Raw genomic sequence first — 20711 nt, 5'->3', positions numbered from 1 at the left:
AAGCTTGCCACCAAAAGTGGTGAGTGCAGTTAGAGTAAAGAAGGCTCCACTATGACAATTATAAAAGGAGATGATCATTTTGGACAAGTACTGAGTGCTAAAAGTCATGTGATATGTACACCCCTTTTTATTAACTATAGCACAAACAACAGTGTCCAAAAGGAAAAAGAGAGAATGGGAAAGAGGAGCAAAATTCCTGCCCAGAGACAGACTAAGTGGGTGGGAGAGAAATGGGGACAATGGTGGTGGGAAAAGTGCGCTGGTGAAGGGTGGTGTACATTCTATGACTGAAACCTAACTATGAACAAGTCTGTAACCACAGTGCTTAAATAAAACAATTATATTACAAAATAACTTGCAAAAGTGTATACTCAATATTAATTAATGGTAACAATGCAAATGCCCTTAAACTCTTTTCTGAAAATTAAATATGATATGGTGAGACTACAGCTGCACTTGATATTTTTTAAAAGAGCAAGGCATTATTACCTTTCATTTTAAATACTTTTTAAAATTTGTTCCTTTCATTTCCCCTTTCCTTATTGTTGTTGTTGATGTTACAGTGATGGGCAAGGTCACACACACATATACCAGGCAGTAAAAATGACAATTTTGTTATCTATATGATCTACACATTAGCTTACAGTGGCTCACACACTGGGTTATGGTCCTTATAAGGATGCACTACCTAAGTTGTGTTGCTCATGTACAAGGTCCCCAGGACACACACTTTGCTTGTAAATGTCACACACATTCTTGTTTGTGATATTTGCTGGAAAATTCTCTGGTACTCACAAACTTCCTGGTCATGGTGTACCCACATACTTTAGCATCAGAGTTTTCTGGGGATTGTATCTCTTGGCTTTGTTGCTCAGACACATCTTGTCACAGTAATTGGAAATTCCTTGTACCACAGGAATCAAGCACCACAAATCTGCCAAGGTCTTTCTGGGGGCATATAGCAAACACTGGATTGAACTGAGAGCCAGATACTTTGCAAGATAGGTATTCTAAGTCACCAAGCTATTTCTCTAGGTCCTCATTATGTTTACCTAACTTATACTTTAGTTTATATTTCTTAGGTTTTGCTTGTCTGTACACAGTGACTATTCATTATTCAGTTCTTGGGAGTTGCACCCAGAAGTACTCAGGAGACAAAGACTGAAAACCAGATCTTAATCTGAGTAACCACATTTCTGGCCCCTGGTCCACAGCACTTTCTACTAATAATTTCTTTTTTTTTTAATATATTTTTATTTAAACACCTTGATTACATACATGATTGTGTTTGGGTTTCAGTCATGTAAAGAACACCACCCATCACCAGTGCAACATTCCCATCACCAATTTCCCAAATCTCCCTCCTCCCCACCCAACCCCTGCCTGTACTCTAGACAGGCTTTATATTTTCCTCATACATTCTCATTATTAGGATATTTCAAAATGTAGTTGTTTCTCTAATAAAACACATCCCTGTTTGTGGTGAGCTTCATGAGGTGAGCTGTAACTTCCAGCCCTTCTCTCTTTTGTGTTTGAAAATTATTATTGCAAGAATGTCATTTTTCTTAAAATCCATAGATGAGTGAGACCATTCTGCATTTTTCTCTCTCTCTCTCTGACTTATTTCACTCAGCATAATAGATTCCATGTACATCCATGTATAGGAAAATTTCATGACTTCATCTCTCCTGACAGCTGCATAATATTCCATTGTGTATACTTACCACTGTTTCTTTAGCCATTCATCTGTTGAAGGGTATCTTGTTGCTTCCAGAGTCTTGCTATGGTAAATAGTCCTGCAATGAATATAGGTGTAAGGAAGAGATTTTTGTATTGTATTTTTGTGTTCCTAGGGTATATTCCTAGGAGTGTTATAGCTAGATTGTATGGGAGCTCGAGTTCCAGTTTTTGGAGGAATCTCCATATCGCTTTCCATAAAGGTTGAACTAGACGGCATTCCCACCAGCAGTGGATAAGAGTTCCTTTATATCCACATCCTTGCCAACACTGTTTTGTTATCATTCTTTGTGATGTGTGCCAATCTCTGTGGTGTGAAGTGGTACCTCATAATTGTTTTGATTTGCATCTCCCTGATGACTAGTGATGTGGAGCATTTTTTCATGTGTCTTTTGGCCATTTGTATTTCTTCTTTGTCAAAGTGTCTGTCCATTTCTTCTCCCCATTTTTTGATGGGATTAGATGTTTTTTTCTTGTAAAGTTCTGTCAGTGCCTTGTATATTTTTATTAGCCCCTTATCTGATGGGTATTGGGAGAATAGTTTCTCCCACTCAGTGGGTGGCTCTTGTATTCTGGGTGCTATTTCCTTTGAGGAGCATAAGCTTTACAGTTTAACATTCCCATCTGTTAATCTCTGCTTTCACTTGCTTGGAGAGTGCAGTTTCCTCCTTGAAGATGCCTTTAATCTCAATGTCCTGGAGTGTTTTGCCTACGTGTTGTTCTATATATCTTATGGTTTCGGGTCTGATATCGAGGTCTTTAATCTATTTGGATTTTACCTTTGTACATGAGGTTAACTGGGGGTCTAAGTTCAATTTTTTGCAAGTGGCTAACCAGTTATGCCAACACCACTTGTTGAAGAGGCTTTCCTTGCTCCATTTAGGATTTTTTGCTCCTTTATCAAAAATTAGGTGATTGTATGTCTGTGAAACATTCTCAGAGTATTCAAGCCTATTCCACTAATCTGAGGTTTTGACTTTATTCCAATACCATGCTGCTTTGATAACTATCGCTTTGTAGTAAAGTTTAAAGTTGGGGAAAGTAATTCCTCCCATATTCTTTTCTTCAATGATTGCTTTAGCTATTCTAGGGTGTTTATTGTTCCAAACGAATTTCAAAAGTGCCTGATCCACTTCTTTGAAGAATGTCATGTGTATCTTTAGAGAGATCGCATTAAATCTGTACAATGCTTTGGGGAGTATTGCCATTTTAATGATGTTAATGCTGCCAATCCATGAGCAGGGTATGTGTTTTCATTTCCACATGTCCTCTCTTATTTCTTGGAGCAGAGTTTTATAGTTTTCTTTGTATAGGTTCTTCACATTTTTAGTCAAGTTGATTCCAAGATATTTGAGTTTGTGTGGCACTATTGTGAATGGGGTTGTTTTCTTTTCTTATTTTTTTTTTTGGTTTTTGGGCCACATCTGGCAGTGCTCAGGGGTTACTCCTGGCTGTCTGCTCAGAAATAGCTCCTGGCAGGCATGGGGACCATATGGGACACTGGGATTTGAACCAACCACCTTTGGTCCTGGATCAGCTGCTTGCAAGGCAAACGCCGCTGTGCTATCTCTCCGGGCCCGGGGTTGTTTTCTTAATGTCCATTTCTTCATTATTACTATTGGTGTATAGGAAGGCCATTGATTTTTGTGTGTTAATTTTGTAGCCTGCCACATTGCTATATGAGTCTATCATTTCTAGAAGCTTTTTGCTAGAGTCTTTAAAGTTTTCTAGGTAGAGTATCATGTCATATGCAAACAGTGAGAGCTTGACTTCTTCCTTTCCTATCTGGATTCCCCTGATATCTTTTTCTTGCCCAATCGCTATAGCAAGTACTTCCAGTGTTATGTTGAATAGGAGTGATGAGAGAGGACAGCCGTGTCTTTTGCCAGAATTTAGAGGGAAAGCTTTTAGTTTTTCTCCATTGAGGATATTTGCCACTGGCTCGTCATAGATGGTCTTAAGTATATTGAGAAAGGTTATTTTCATTCCTATCTTGCTGAGAGTTTTGATCAAGAATGGGTGTTGGACCTTATCAAAAACTTTCTCTCCATCTATTGATATGATCATGTGATTTTTATTTTTCTTGTTGTTGATGTTGTGTATTATGTTGATAGTTTTATGGACATTAAACCATCCTTGCATTCCTGGGATAAAACCTACTTGCTCATATTGTATGATCTTCTTAATGAGGTATTGAATCCTATTTTCCTGGATTTTATTGAGGATCTTTGCATCTGTGTTCATCAGCAATATAGGTCTGTAATTTTCTTTTTTGGTAGCATCTCTGTCTGGTTTAGGTATCAAGGTGATGTTGGCTTCATAAAAGCTATTTGGAAGTGTTCCTGTTTCTTCAATTTCATGAAAACGTCTTGCTAGGATTGGTAGTAGTTCCTCTTCACAGGTTTAAAAGAATTCATTAGTAAATCCATCTGGGCCTGGGCTTTTGATTTTGGGAAGACATTTGATTACTATCTTAATTTCCTCAGTAGTAATGGGGTTGTTTATATATGCTACATCCTCTTCATTCCACCGTGGAAGATTATAAGAGTCCAAGAATGCATCCATTTCTTCCTGGTTATCCTTTTTTGTAGCATAGAGTTTCTCAAAGTAGGTTCTGATTACCCTTTGAATCTCTGTCATATCAGTAGTGATCTCTCCTTTTTTTTTTTTGGTTTTTGGGCCACACCCGGCAGTGCTCAGGGGTTACTCCTGGCTGTTTGCTCAGAAATAGCTCCTGGCAGGCACGGGGGACCATATGGGACACCGGGATTTGAACCAACCACCTTTGTTCCTGGATCGGCTGCTTGCAAGGCAAACGCCACTGTGCTATCTCTCCGAGCCCAGATCTCTCCTTATTCATTCCTAGTACGAGTTATTAAGTTTCTCTCTCTCTCTCTCTCTCTCTCTCTCTCTCTCTCTCTCTCTCTCTCTCTCTCTCTCTCTTTGTTAGTTTTGCCAGTGGTCTATCAATCTTGTTTATTTTTTTTAAAGAACCAACTTCTGCTTTCGTTGATATTTCGGATTGTTTTTTTGTGTTTCCACTTCATTGATTTCTGCTCTCAGCTTTGTTATTTCCTTCTGTCTCCCTATTTTTGAGTCCTTTTGTTGAGCACTTTCTAATTCTATGAGTTGCATCATTAAGCTATTTAGGTATGCCCCTTCTTCCTTCCTGATGTGTGCTTGCAAAGCTATAAATTTTCCTCTCAGTACTGCTGTTGCTATGTCCCATAAGTTCTGATAGTTTGTGTCTCTATTGTCATTTGTTTCCAGGGAGGTTTTGATTTCTTCTTTGATTTCATCTCAGACCCACTGGTTATTCAGTATTAGGTTGTTTAACTTCCAGGTATTAAAGTTTTTCTTCTGTGTCCCTTTGTAGTTCACATATAATTTCAGGGCCTTGTGGTCAGTGAAGGTCGCCTACAAAATTTCTATCCTCTTGATATTATGGAGGTATGTTTTATGTGCTAGCATGTAGTCTATCCTGGAGAATATTCCTTGTACATTAGAGAAGAATGTGTATCTAGGCATCTGGGTGTGGAGTGTCCTGTAACTATCTACAAGACCTCATTTTTTTTTTTTAAGGGCGCCGGGACCAACGATCACCAGCTGCCCAGGGGCCCATAAATTATGCTTCCGAAATCTCTTGATGTCGATTCCGCACGCAGAGCAACCGAGCTGCCCGGCATGTGCCAGTCACGACAGAAGCCCTTTTTTTTAAGACCTCTTTCTTACATTTCTCTGTTCAGGTCTAGTATATTCTTGTTGGGTTTCAGTCTGGTTGACCTGTCCACTGTTGACAATGCCGTGTTGAGGTCTCCCACAATTATTGTGTTGTTATTGATATTATTTTTCAAATTTGTCACAACTGTATTAAATATTTTGCTGACCCATCATTCAGTGCATATACGTTTATGAGAGTGATTTCTTTCTGCTGTACATATCCCTTGATTAATACAAATGTCCGTCTTTGTCCCTTATAACTTTCCTGAGTATAAAGTTTGCATCATCTTATATGGTCACTCCAGCTTTTTTATGGGTTTTGTTTGCTTGGATAATTTTCTTACAGCCTTTTATTTTGAGTCTATGTTTGTTCTGACTATTCAGGTGCATTTCTTGTAGGCAGCAGAAGGTTGGGTTGAGATTTTGATCCATTTAGCCACTCTGTGTCTCTTAAGTTAATGCATTTAGTCCATTGACATTGAGAGAAAGAATTGTCCTGGGATTTAGTGCCATTTTTTTTTTATCGAAGTTTGGTGTCTCTGTTGGTTAGTCCTGTCTTAAAGTTGGTCTTTCAGTTTTTCTTTTAAGACTGGTTTTGTGTCTGTAAAGTTTCTGAGCTGTTGTTTGTCTGTGAAATCATGTATTCTTCTATCAAACCTGAAAGTGAGTTTTGCTCGATGCAGTGTTCTAGGCAAAGCATTTATGTTATTGAGTTTTGTCACTATGTCCCACACTGCCTTCTGGCCTTGAGTGTTTCTGGTGACAGGTCTGCAGTAAATCTCAAGGATGTTCCCTTGAATGTAATTTCTTTTTTTGATCTTGCTGCTTTCAGAATTCTGTCTCTGAATATGGGGTTCATCATTGTGACTAGGATGTGTCTTGGGGTGTTTTTTCTGGGGTCTCTTTTAGTTGGTACTCTTAGAGTATGCAGGATTTGATCGCATGTATTCTTTAGCTCTGGTCGTTTCTCTTTAATACTTGACCGTTGATTCTTCCTAGAGATTTTCTTCCTGGGTCTCTGGGACTCCAATGATTCTTAAGTTGTTTCTTTTGAGCTTATCATAAACTTCTATTTTCATCTGTTCTCATTCTTTGAGTAATTTTTCCATTGTTTGATCATTTGCTTTAAAGCTTTTTTCCAGTCTCTTCTGCTGTATGGAGTTGTTATTCGTCTCATCTTCCAGTGTACTAATTCTATTCTCAGCTGCTGTTAACCCGTGGGAAAGCTCATCCATGTTTTTCTTCAATTTATCTACTGAGTGTTTCAGACCTGTTATTTGACCTGAAATTTCAGTTTGGAGTTTTTTTCATTTCTATCTTCAAATTCTCTTGGTTCTTATTAATGTTCTCTTCTATACTTTGAGTTCTTTGAACATCTTCTGTATTGCGACTCTAAACTTCTTATCTGAGAGACTGACTAGTCTGTTGGCCATGTTCTGGTCATCTGAGTTGCCATCTTCATTCTCTATTCTGGCGCTGACCTGCGTTGTTTCCCATTGACACACTTGTATTGTGGGTTTTTTTACGTGTTGTGGTTGTATTCATTGGCTAAATGTTGTGGATGGCCGCTCTGCTTCGCTAGGCAGCTGCGCTCTCCAGGGAAGGCTAGCTGTCTGCAGATGAGCCACTCACAGGATGAAATCAGGCCGAGAATGCAGCATAGCACAGAAGACAGGCAGATAGGGGTGCTGGCATCTGAGTTCCAGCAGAGTTCAGTGGCTTCCCCTTTCTGGGAGTGTAAACTCACCTCCACAGAAGGCTAGCCATCTGCAGATGAGCCACACACAGCCTGAAATCAGGCTGAGAATGCAGCACAGCACAGAAGATAGGCAGATAGGGGTGCTGGCATCTTAGTTCCAGCAGAGTTCAGCAGCTTACCCTTTCTGGGCATGTAAACTCACCTCCAGGGAAGGCTAGCCATCCACAGATGAGCCACACACAGGATGAAATCAGGCCGAGAATGCAGCACAGCACAGAAGACAGGCAGATAGGGGTGTTGGCATCTGAGTTCCAGCAGAGTTCAGCCCTAATAATTTATTTAAGTTTGGTAGAGGAAAAGAAGATAGAAAGAACTATTTCATTTATGGGACTACTATTGTAATGAAGTTTCTTTCTCTCATTTCTTTTTAGTTGTGAAATGAAGAACTTGGATCCATCAGCCTAATTTGTAATCCAGCACCTCCAGCATTTTTCTGCATCTATCCCAAAGCCTTGTGCCAAAAGAGGAAATGGATTTTTGATTGGATAAATTTTTTGTCCCTAAACAGAAAGCCAGGCTTTTATGGTTTCAGTATATACACATACACATATTTTTACAGTACATGATAGTAAACACTCAAGCATTATGATGTAGGCATTGCTGTTCTCAGCACAGAACAATGATAGCAAACAAAAGACATCATAACTCACAGGTGTTATATCTTGTCCATAAGTTACCAGCAGCTCTGGATGACAGTGAAAAACTGACCTCCATCCATCTCTACATTATCAGTTCATTCTCTGAAAGTCTATGAGCAAAGAAGTAAAATATGATTTATGGTAAGTTGCAAGATACTGCACTTGCATATTGCTGCATGTGGAGCAAAGATCAACTCGTGGCTTACAAAATTGTCACAGGGACAGTGTATCTTCCAGTCTGCTACCTACAAATTAAGTGTCATGATGACAAAAAAAATGTCATGCCTTAGGAGAAAATACCACATTTTGATTAGGTTATGGGAATGGTTTAGGATGGTGAATGACAGGCAACTAGAGTTCTCATTTGATGATAGACTTCTAAATTGCAGGAGAGCAAGTGCATAAAATATAGAACAGGTTTCCTACAACCCAAATAAAAATAATATTGTAAGGTTATTGTAGCATAGAGAGAAAACAATTTAGGTGTCATTAGGAAAAGAACTATTCTACCTCCAGTTTTGCATCATTACTCTCTAAATATTTAAATGGAAACTAGGGTATAGCATTCCCATTCAAAAACATTACATACATATTATCATTATGTGAATACTTATTCACAACCTAAAATGTATGTGTTTTCTATTTTACTTTAATTTGTGACTTTAAAAGTGAAGAAACTTAGAAACAAAGAAAATTTAATTTCTTTTTCTATATTCATCTTTACATTGTTATTTTAATACAGACTTAGTTTATCTGAAATTAATAAATAGAGCAAGAAAGCAAACAGTTCAAACTCTACACTTTAATACCAATTTGCAAATATAGGACTTATAATTTCAGAAGCTTTGTGAATTTGTAGGAATAAATTTATTCATTTATACCTCTACTTTTTAACATAAAGTTATCAGCTAGAAGGGGCTGGAGTATAGTAGATAGGGTGCTTGGCTTACATGAAACTGACAAAGGTTGGACCAGCACCACATATTGTGATATATAAGGGTTAAATTGCAATGTTTTCTCTGCTTATATTGATGCATTATTAATTAACTAAGCACAGGTAAACCATGTGAAAGTCAGAGACTAATTTTTAGGTGACCCATTCTGAGAACCAGGCAAAGAGGTGTAGGCTATAAATCACAAACTTATTACTAAAAGAACAGAAAAGTCAAGCTGATTTATTTCAAAAATGAGGGGACAAGACCATATAAATAATGTCATTAGATATGTCCATGTGAAACCTAAAGACTCCCCAAATTCCCAGCACCAAGGGCTCCTTTAGTCCAGTGTTGTACCTCTCTGCCTCAGTGTCTCAAAGTATCGTCACAAAGAAGTCAATTGAGAAAATCTATTATTTTGTTCTTCTCTTTGTAATACAAATGTGTTAGGAATTCAAATGTGTTGTAATACACATGTAATGTGTAATGTAATGTAATACAAATATAGCAGGAATCTTCCTATATGGCTCTTTGTAGTCATGATATGAGTACAATTTCAGATGATAGTCTAATTGTGATCCATCAATGTTAAGTAATTAAATATCTTTACTTTTTTGACATAAGATGGTTTTTATTGTGATTAAGTGAACTCCTTTACAACAATATGGTCCTTTGAGTCTTACCATAAGTGATTCCTGAGACTTAGCACAGAGCCAGAAATAAGTCCTGAGAACTGCCAGGTGTGATCCAAAAACAAAAGAACAACAAAAAAAAATTAAAGTCGGCAGATAAGAACATGACCTTCCTATTCTTTCTATTGTTAAAAAAAAAAGAGCAAAAGACTTATGGTACATATGTGAATTAATTGTGTACTTTGACTTAACAAATAAAAGAACTCAGGTATTTTTCTGAATTACCTTCTTGGATTTGAAGCTTAAAGAGTCTTTCTTTGCTCCATATTTTTTTGCTCCTTTATTGAAGATTACCTGGTTTTATACTTGAAGATCTGAGGGTCTGTCTTTATTTCTGTTTTAATTACTATTGTTTTGCAGTATTGTTTTAAATGGGAAAGTGATATATTCTTATTTCTAAGGATTGCTTTAGCTAGCCAGGAAATTTATTGTTCCATATAAATTTCAGGACTGCATTATTTATTTTATTGAAAAATTTTATGGATGTTCTTTTTTTTTTTTTTTTGCTTTTTAGGACACAACTTATGATATTCATGGGTTACTACTGGCTCTGTGCTCAGAAACAGCTCCTGGCAGGCTTGGGAAACCATATGAAATGACAGGATTTGATCCACCATCCATTCTGAATCGGCTATGTGCAAGGCAAACACCCTAATGCTGTGCAATCTGTCTTGTCTCCCAACATAACATTTTGGAGGGGGTCTCCAAGCAATGCTCAGGGAGACTCAGAAATACATAGAAACAGTCAACTGAGCAGAATAGTAGAGTGCTTAGACCTGATGATGCAATGCTCCTCCAGCCCCCAGGCCTTTTAACCATTTCCTTGACTCTTCCAATATATTTTTGGTTTTGTGTGTGTGTGTGCGTGTGTGTGTGTGTGTTTAACCACATTCATTGATGTTGAAGGTTTACTTCTGACTCTACATCCAAGGATCATGCCTAGTGGTGCTCTGGGACCTATAAGGATTACTAAGACTTAAACTGAGTTGGCTGTATGCAAAACAAGTACCTTAAACACTGTACTTTCTCTTTGAACCCACTCAATAAAATTTTGATTTAAAATTGTTTTATTAAGTCCTAAGAAATTTACACTTGCTTTCTTTATTTTGTGTTTTTTTTTTTTTTTTGGCCACACCAGGCAATGCTTAGCGATTACTCCTAAGGAATTAGTGGTAACACTGAGAAGGTGGGATGGATTGAACCCATATTGGATGCTTGGGATCAAACTTGGTTGGTTGGCTGTGTGAAAGTTTGCAGCTCTCTAACCACTGTACTATTTTTCTGCCTCTGCCTTGTTTTCCTTTGTATCTTTGGCTCATTCACTTTCAATCATTTTGTTATTAATATCTAGCAGTCAAATATTTTACTCACTTTCATGTCGCTCTCTTTACTAAATTCTCCCTAACCCTCCAGCCCTCATCCACTAGTTTCTCTTTTAATTTTCTCCATTTAAATTAGGAATTCTTTTTTAGTTTTAATTATCTAGACTAACTGTATTTTTACAACCGCACTCTCGATTCCTTAGATATATCTTCAATATATGGTACATCAAGAATAGATTTTTTAATTTATAATGCATCTATTATAAATGTATATAATGTTCTTTCATTTCAGTTTAATTTGTGATACAATTCTGCTTACTATCTTAATTATTGCTGCATCCTTTTTAACAGACTTCTTACATGAGTATAGTCTTCTCAACACAACAGATCTAGTGGAATATAAGCCAAATTATGCCAATCTTTGGCTTACAATGTATCCAATAGTTTCCCTTTTCATTCTAATATTCAAACATTAGCAGTGACCTGTTTGCATTAATCTATTACTTCTCTTCAACTCAACTTTGATTTCATCTTTCATTTCTTCTGTAATTTTTCATTCTGTCCTAGTTACTTTGTTTTTCCTGCCTTTTCTTAAATACACCAGAGTGCTTGAATGAGATTATTCCAAAATCATCTTTTCAGAGTGACATTCTCTCTTTTTAATCTACTCTAATAACATTTCACATGGTTGAGTCATTTGCTATACTTCTTCCTGATTTATTTTCTATTTAACAACCATCACAAAAATATGCTAATGTTATTTTACAATTAAATTAGTAATCCTCAGTAAAAATTTCTCATTTCAGTGTAAATTTTTTGTGAGGCTTTTGTGTATTTGTTTTGTTTGGTGTTTTGGTTGTACTTAGTGCTAAGTTCCAGACCTGCCTTCAGAGACCACTTTACCAGGCTTGGGAAATTGAATTTTGACTGGTCACATGCAAGATAAAGCCTTTATCACTGTACTACTTCTCTAGTCCAGAGTTTGACAGATATATGCATTAATGTATATCCCATAAAAATGTAAGAGAATTTCATTGTTGAGATGAATCCTTCAGTTCCCTTTTATAGTTAATGCTCTTTCTGCACTACAAATATTATTGAATGCTGGTTTTTTCTAAAAAATATAATAGTACTACCTTCTACAGAATGACACATGGTCAAACTCAGTATCACTTTTAGATCTTGTCTTATTTTATTCAATGAATAATATCAAACCATATTTTTGTCTGATATGATAAACTTTTTTAATTGCTAGGTAGCATTCTATTGCAAGGTTACATTAAACTTTCTAATAAATTTGCAAGGACAAAGTAGTAGTACAAGGAATAGGTGGCTTGCCTTGCATGCAGCCTTCCTGGGTCTTATGTCCGAAACCACAGATGGTCTTCAAGTCCCACCAGGACTAATCCTGAGCACAGAGCCAGCGGTAATTTCTGAACACAACTTGGTGTGGTCCAAAAATCTAAAATATTTCACTAACTAAACTCATCACTCTTTGTGGTGAGCTTCCTGAGGTGAGCTGGAACTTCCAGCTCTTTTCCCTTTTGTGTCTGAAATTTATTATTGCAAGAATGTCTTTCATTTTTCTTAAAACCCATAGATGAGTCAGACCATTCTGCGTTTTTCTCTCTCTCTCTGACTTATTTCACTCAGCATAATAGATTCTGTGTACATCCATGTATAGGAAAATTTCATGACTTCATCTTTCCTGACAGCTGCATAATATTCCATTGTGTATATGTACCACAGTTTCTTTAGCCATTCGTCTGTTGAAGGGCATCTTGGTTGTTTCCAGAGTCTTGCTATGGTAAATAGTGCTGCAATGAATATAGGTGTAAGGAAGGGATTTTTGTATTGTATTTTTGTGTTCTTAGGGTATATTCCTAGGAGTGGTATAGCTGGATCGACAAAGAGTGATGAGTTTAGTTAGAGAAATAACTACATTTTGAACTGTCCTAATATTGAGAATGTATGAGGGAAATGCAGAGCCTGTTTAGAGTACAGGCAGGGGTCCGGTGGGGAGGAGGGAGATTTGGGACATGGGTGATGGGAATGTTGCACTGGTGATGGGTGGTGTTCCTTTTATGACTGAAATCCAAAAACAATCATGTATGTAATCAAGGTGTTTAAATAAAAAAAAAGAAAAGGGATAAAGTGATATGCATGGCATCCCTTCATTAACAATAGTGCAAATCAGTGACAAAAAAGAAAATAGAGAAAAAGTAGTAAAGTGCCTGCCCAGATACAAGAGGGGGGAGGGTATGTGGGCGACAAACTAGGGACATTGGTGAGGGGAAATGTGCACTGGTGAAAGGTTTTGTACATGTATGACCATATGACATGTATATACATGTATGACTAACTCAATCATAAACAACTTTATTGAGAAAAAATTGTATTATGAACAACCTTGTAGCCATGGTGTTTAAATTTTTTTTAAATAATATGGATGATAGCACTTCAGTAACAATATTGCAAACCACAGTGTTTGAAAGGAAAAAGGAAGAAAGAGAAGAAAATAATCTGCCCCAGAAGCAGGCAGGGGAGAGGGCAGAGGGAAGGGCAAGAGAAAAAATGGAGACACTGGTGGTGGGAAAGGTGCACTGGTGAAGGGTGTTGTCACTGTATGACTGAAATCCAATCATGAATCACTTTGTAACTGGGGTAGGGGGGAACTATTATAAACAATCTTGTAACCATGATTAAATAAAGTAATTTTTTAAAAATAAAAAAACCCCAAAAATCTAAAATATAAAAGGAATTTCCTTATGTGTTACTCATTTGTCTGACATTTGAGTTCTCCCAATATTCTGTAATTGTTAACAAGCTACAATAAGCATTATCATATCCCTATGTGAACACAATTTTTAATTACTATTTGAGAAATATCTAGATATAGGAACATTTGACCATGTATCAATTCTATGCATTATCTTATTAAAAATTACATGTTCTGGGGAAGGGAGGAATTACATGTTCTTGGAGTAGCTATAGTATTTTGCATTTCTTTCAACAACCTATGAGTTAAGAGTTTTAGTTGATAAATTGGAGAGATAGTACAGATGGTAAGATGCATGCCTCGCTGTGGCTGACCTAGGTTCAATCACTGGCATTCCATATGGTCCCCCAAGACCCAAGATAGGTAATTCATTAGAATCACCCAGTTTAACCAAAAAATAAACCCAACAACAGCAAACAGTTTTAGTTGCACCACTTATTAGAAAACATATGATATAGTAAGATGTGCATGCAATTCAAATTGGTAGTTAGTAGTACCTAATTTTTTTGGGGTCACACCATGCAGCGCTCAGGTGTTAATCATGGCAGGCACAGGAGACCATATGGGATGCCGGAATTCAAACCACCAACCTTCTGTACGCAAGGTAAATGCCTTACCTCCATGCTTTCTCTCCGGTCCCTAGCAGTACCTAATTGATTTAATTTGCATTTCTCAATAAATGGCTGTCAACATCAGCATATTTTTATGAATTTGTTTCCTAGTCTCATATTTATCTTAAAGAATTGTCCTCAGGTTTTCTTTTTCTTACAAAGTTTTAAGTTTCTTATATATATCCTGGATATAAGTTCTTTATCAAAGAAATGATTTGAAAACCTAGTTTCTTAAAATATAGCTTCTATTTTTATTTTTTGAACATTATTTTTAAGAACATAAATTCATAATTGTGATAAAATTAATTTATAATTTTATGGATATTCAATAGGATTCAATGTACAATAGAAATATACTTAGTAGTAAGTAAATAAATGCCTCAACATTTATAATTCTATTTATATATCATGTACAGTAAGAGGCAAGGAAAGTTTTATTACAAAGAATTGGATTATGCAGTTGTGGAGAATGCTGAACTATTTCAAAGTATCTACAGTCAGTGGTTATGAAGATGAAAATCATGAGCAGGCTTGAACCTGTAGGCATAAGCGAAGGCAGTATTCCACAGTTTGGCTTCTCATCTCTAGTTCTTCATTGTTAGTATATAGAAATCTGATTGATGTTTATGTATTGACCTTGTGTTCTCCAACTTTACCAAATTCACTTATTTGTTCTAGTAGTCTTTTTGCAGTTTCTTTAGGATTTTTCTACAAAGACAATCATATTGCATACAAATAACTGTTTTATCTTTTTCTTTGTAACATATTTGCCTTCTGCTTCTTTTTCTTGCAGTAGCTAGTAACTATGTTATATTCTTAATATAAGTATATATGTATATATATTTTTTAAACTACACCTAATGGTTCTTGGGGTTTATTCCTGTTCAATGCTGGGGGATTATACCCAGTGGTACATAGAAATCCATATATTTCCAAGGATTAACCTTGACATTCTGCCAGCAAATCATATGCGCTATGTTTTGAATACACATCATTGTTCTTTCTCTTATCTATTAATTTTATCTATTCCTGGCCAAAGTCAGTGTCATAAAGCAAGGCAAAAAGTATGAATTTATTTGTATCTTTAATGCCGTCAACAATGCTCTAATGGTCAATTAACAAATGTCTGATGAATAAAATCTCACACTTCTTTATTTTCTTTTTTTTTTGGGTAGTTTTGCATTTTATTTTGTTTTGTTTTTGACACACCCCTCAATGCTCAGGGTTTACTCCTGGCTCTGCACTCAGGAACTAGTCCTGGAGGTGCTCAGGGGTGTGCAAGGCAAGTGCTTTACCCACTGAATGATTTCTCCTGTCATCAGTTCTTATCTTTTGACTGTGCTTTCAAGTTTCAATGCAGTCTCAAACCTAGTGTAATGCATTTGGGAGAAAAAAATGAGTCAATAAATCCCAGACTGGAGAGTCAGGTACCCTAAAACCACTATAGAGTATTCTATTTGCTGGCATCTCATAAAGTATATCTTGAAACCCTTCAAAGAAAAACAGCAAGTGAAGCAGACAGGCTTGTTGGGTTAAAACCCCACAGTTCTGGGCCTCAGAATGAACGGTTGATGGTAAAAATTTCAGAGAGATGGACATTCAAAGGTGGGATTGCCTATAATTTTTATATATTATCTCAAGGATACCTCTATACATATAGATGATCAGCATTGCCTAATTGCCTAATATTTCTGCACTGTATGAACATATAAGTAGAGTTAACATATTTTTAAACCTTTTTGCTATTACATCTAGCAGCTGTAGCCAGGCTATTTATTAGCCTTTAGCTTTCTCTTGTCTCTTACTGCATGAAAACTAAGTCAGACAGCTTCTGTTTTACTAAGATATTTCTACTCTATCTCTTGCTTTCCCTCTCTTCTCTCTCAGCCTCTCAGCCTCTCTCTCTCCCTCTCTCTCTCTCCCTCACTTAACTTTCCTTTATTTCTATGTTGTATCACTAGGGATTATATCTAAGACCTCATATATACAGCACATGTGCTTTATCACCTCCCCAGCTTCTTTCTTATATTTCTTAAAATTCTTTTGGGGCAGGCAGTACAGTGCAGTGGTAGGGCATTTGTCTTGCATGTGGCTGGACTGACCTGTGTTCGATCCCCAGGCTCCCATATGTTCCCCCAAGCCAGGAGTGATTTCTGAGTGCATAGCCAGGAGTAACCCCTGAGCATCACCGGGTGTGGCCCAAAAAACAAACCAAAGCAAAACAAAACAAAAACAAATTTTAACTACATTAAGTTTCATAATACATATACATAAAATAATCAAATGATGCTTAAGTGTCTGATATAGTTTTATACAATATTAGCTTATAAGATAATATGTCAATCTACTAAATCATTTCTCCTGGGTAATTCTTTTTTTTTTTTCTTTTCTTTTTGAGCCACACCCAGTGAGCTCAGGGGTTACTTCTGGCTATGTGCTCAGAAATTGCTCCTGGCTTGGAGGATCATTTGGGATGCCAGGGAATCAAACTGTGGTCTGTCCTAGGTCAACACATGCAAAGCAAAAGCCCTACCACTTGTGCCACCACTTTGGTCCCTCTCCTGAGTAATTCTGAAAGAAATCACAGACATCATAATAGCCCAAATAGATTTATGATGGGTTTGTTTTTCTGTAAATTTATGAAGCTGATACTTTGTTTTCCAGAATTCCTTTTCCTGCAAAGTGTCACTAACACCAAAGTGTTAGTGTAGTCTACAAGAGACATGTGTGAGATCTGGAGAGAAACTGAAATATTAATTTATGTTGGGAGGGCCAGGGTAAGGTTTGAGGTATATTGTAACTCATACATGTTGTCCTTGTCTGTCATAGGAAGTATCTGGGATAGTAGCTAGCTCCACATGAGAGCATCACTGTCTTCTACAGGGTAAGTTACCATTGGTTTTAAAGGGTATATTAAGTGTGTTGATACACAATGTAGGTTTCAGTCTCTCTGTGTGGATTCTAGAAAGTTTCCACAAGAGCTAATGACTTCTTTCTTTGTGCATCACCAGGAATAATTTCTAAGCACAGAGCCAGGCTTAACCCCTGAACACCACAACTGGGTCTAGTCTTTGAGGTTTCAAGCACTGCCATGTGTGGTCCTCATAACAATGGCAAAAAAATAAAGCCCCATAAAACTTGTGTATTATCTCTACCAAGCACTCCTTTTTCTTCCATTCACACTTGGAGAATTTAGCTTTCTACATTTTTATTAACAATGTTATCTTGGGGAAAAATTAATTAGCACCATGAAGTTCTCTTATTTTGTTAATCTATTAAGATGTATTATCTGATCAAATCTCACTAATGTTAACTTTCTTTGTATACTAACTGCTTTGGGCAGGGCCACACATGGGGTTTACTCTGGGCTCTGTGTTCAGAGGTGACTCCTGGCAGTGTCAGGGATTGAAATACGGTCAGCCACAGGCATGGCAATCACCTTAATGACTGTCCTATCTACTTAACCCTGCTAATTTCTTTACTGAAAGTGTAACTAAGAAACCTAATAGGTTTTAATTGTTTTATAAGTATCTTGTGAAAAACAGCCAATTTAGAATCTTAAACTATTATCAATCAGAAACTAAAAAATCGTGTTTCTCAAATGAGGTGTTGGACCGTGTGGGGATATTAGACATTTAAAGATACCTCCAATCCCCTGAAAGGCCAAATGCACCTTATTCTTTTTTTTTTTTTTTAGTTTTCTTTTTTATTTTTTATTATATATAATTTTTATTTTGACCACATTGGCTTACATATCCTTCACAGTAGTATTTTAGGTACATATTAACATTGAATCAGGGAAATTCCCATCACCAAATTTGTCCTTTCTCCACCCCCTTTTCCATCCTACATCCCATATCCCCCACCATCACCCCCCGGGGCTGCTAGAGTAAGTGGTCCCCTCTGTGTCTAGCTTACTACATAGTGATCATATATCTGTTTGGTCCTGGTACCTCCCTTATTTCCTCCTCTATTTGAGAGGCGGAACTAGATAGTTCAAGTTATGTGGTTTTGTTTGAAGAAGAGAAAAGCAATAAAGTGGGGGTAAAACCTTATTCTTTACTGCATATAGAAATTTGCTAGGCTAAAGATCGTGAGTTATAGAGGACTGCTGCTAGAACCATGACCAGACTGTATATATCTTGGGACCAATAAAAAAGCCCTAGTTTAGGGTTTGAACTATGACCTGCACAATACTTATGATCCCCAGTTCCAAAGGTCTGGCAGAGACAATTGTAACAGAATGGGGCTTCGGGAAGCACAAAGAAAGACGCTATCCTAGGCGCCATCCCAGGTTCAACACAAAGACCAAGATCTCCAACCACAGAAGATGGATTAAAATGACACTGAAGGAACGGAACCTCAAGAACCACAAAGACTGGGCCAGGAAGGTGGCACTAGAGGTAAGGTGTCTACCTTGCAAGCGCTAGCGTAGGACGGACCACGGTTCGATCCCCCGGTGTCCCATATGGTCCCCCCAAGCCAGGGGCGATTTCTGAGCACATAGCCAGGAGTAACCCCTGAGCATCAAACGGGTGTGGCCCAAAAAAAAAAAAAAAGAAAAAGAACCACAATGACTGACTTCATCATAAGTCCCACCTCAGGATCCGTGCAGATACAGAGACCTCTAGACACAGAGGTCTGATTGTATCACACAGGACAGGGCAGAAGTCTTCCACACACCACAAAAGCACCACAGGGAAAATAAATGATCCTGAGCAGAGTCTATAGTTGATCCCATGACAATATACTCCAAGGACGGAGAAACCCCATATTTCTTAGGCCAAGTGAATTCCTCTTTGAATGACCCCAATATTTACTGTGCCAGGGCAGGAGGGAAAAAACAAAAATAAAAAAAGTACAAAACCTCGGTTATTTTTTATATATATATATTATTTTTATCTTCATTTATTATTATTATTATTATTATTATTATTATTATTATTATTATTATTATTATTTACCTACCTATCTTTGGTAGATTTCTCTGTTTGGGTGTGATTATTGAAATTGTTGTCCCCAGTTATACTTTTTTTTTCTCTTCTTTTCTTTCCTTTCTTTATGTGCTATGCCATGTTTCTTATTTCAAGACCATAGCGGTTTTCGTTTTGATTTGTTTTTGTTTGTTTCTTTTTTGTTTTTGTTTTTGTTTGTCTGTTTTTCTTTTTTTTTTTTCGTTTGCTTGTTTTTTTGTGGTGCTAATCGATATAGCCGGAATCCTCACTGGATATTTGACACTTCTTTTGGTACGGGGGGAGTGTTTCACCTTCTTTATCTCCTTGATCTCTCAAAGCGTTGATGAGAGCCCCTAGAAGGATTCCGCACATTTTCGGCATATTAGTCTCTTACCCCAGCTTATTTCTTTTCTCTTTTTCAAACAAAACCATGCATCTTGAACTAACTAGTCCTACCTCCAGTTAGAGGGGGAAATAAGGGAGACACCAAGACCAAACAGGTGCAAGACTACTAGGTAGTGGGTCAGATACAGAGGGGACCACATATTCTAGCCACCCTGAGGGTGAGGGACGAGGAAATGGGAGGGAGGACAAAAATGGAGGTATAGGTAAAGACAATCTGGTGATGGGAATCCCCCTTGCTTTTATGTAAATATGTACCTAAAATAATATTGTCAACAATATGTAAGCCACGATGATCAAAATAAAAATCATATTAAAAAAAAAAAAGAAATTTGCTAGGCTAGATCACATTTTGTCAATGTGTAAAACAAGTGTCAATACATTCTTTTTTTTTTTCTTTTTTGGGTTTTTGGGCCACACCCGGCAGTGCTCAGGGGTGACTCCTGGCTGTCTGCTCAGAAATAGCTCCTAGCAGGCACGGGGGACCATATGGGACACCGGGATTCGAACCAACCACCTTTGGTCCTGGATCGGCTGCTTGCAAGGCAAACGCCGCTGTGCTATCTCTCCAGGTCCGTCAATAAATTCTTAAAGACTGAAACCATGTTAAATATCTTTATAGATCAAGATAGTATAAAATGAAAATTATGTAAAGAATATTCAAAATATTAAAATATAAATGCAAAAAACATGCTACTTATTAAATAATTGTTGGGTCAAACAGAAAAATATAAAAGAATAATTAGAACTTGGAGACTTATTACTATGCTTTATTTGGAGTCACAATAGATTGTGAATTGCCAAAAGTGAGTGAGCTTCCATATGATGGCATTTCACTTCTTGGCATCTAACCCAAAGGCCCAAAAAACCTAGTTAAAAATATATCTTCCCTCCTGTGCTCATTTCAGCATTATTCAAAATGGCCAAAATATGAAAACAACTCAAATCCAAGATAAGATGATGGACAAAGATACTGAAATACACATGTACAATGGAATACTATGTGGCTTTGAGAAAGGATGATATTGTTCAATTTTCTACAATCTGAAGCATCTCATGGTGAGTACAGTTAGTTAGAAAGTAAGGACATGAATGGATATGGAGAATATTATGCTGAGTGAAGTGAGATAGAGTGATAGTGATAGACATAAAATGATCAAA

The 20711-nt window shown here is 37.0% G+C and overlaps 1 non-coding gene across 1 annotated transcript; it reads right to left on the bottom strand.

The window, feature by feature from the left end:
* Positions 1–5316: 5316 nt before the first annotated feature.
* On the bottom strand, positions 5317–5450 carry LOC126008033 (U11 spliceosomal RNA). Its single transcript, XR_007495459.1, has one exon. It is a non-coding gene; the product is annotated as a U11 spliceosomal RNA (small nuclear RNA).
* Between the last annotated feature and the right edge of the window lie 15261 nt (positions 5451–20711).

The sequence above is a fragment of the Suncus etruscus genome, chromosome 4 (assembly GCF_024139225.1).
Source record: "Suncus etruscus isolate mSunEtr1 chromosome 4, mSunEtr1.pri.cur, whole genome shotgun sequence".
NCBI lineage: Eukaryota > Metazoa > Chordata > Mammalia > Eulipotyphla > Soricidae > Suncus > Suncus etruscus.
This window is presented reverse-complemented; position numbering and strand designations above follow the sequence as displayed.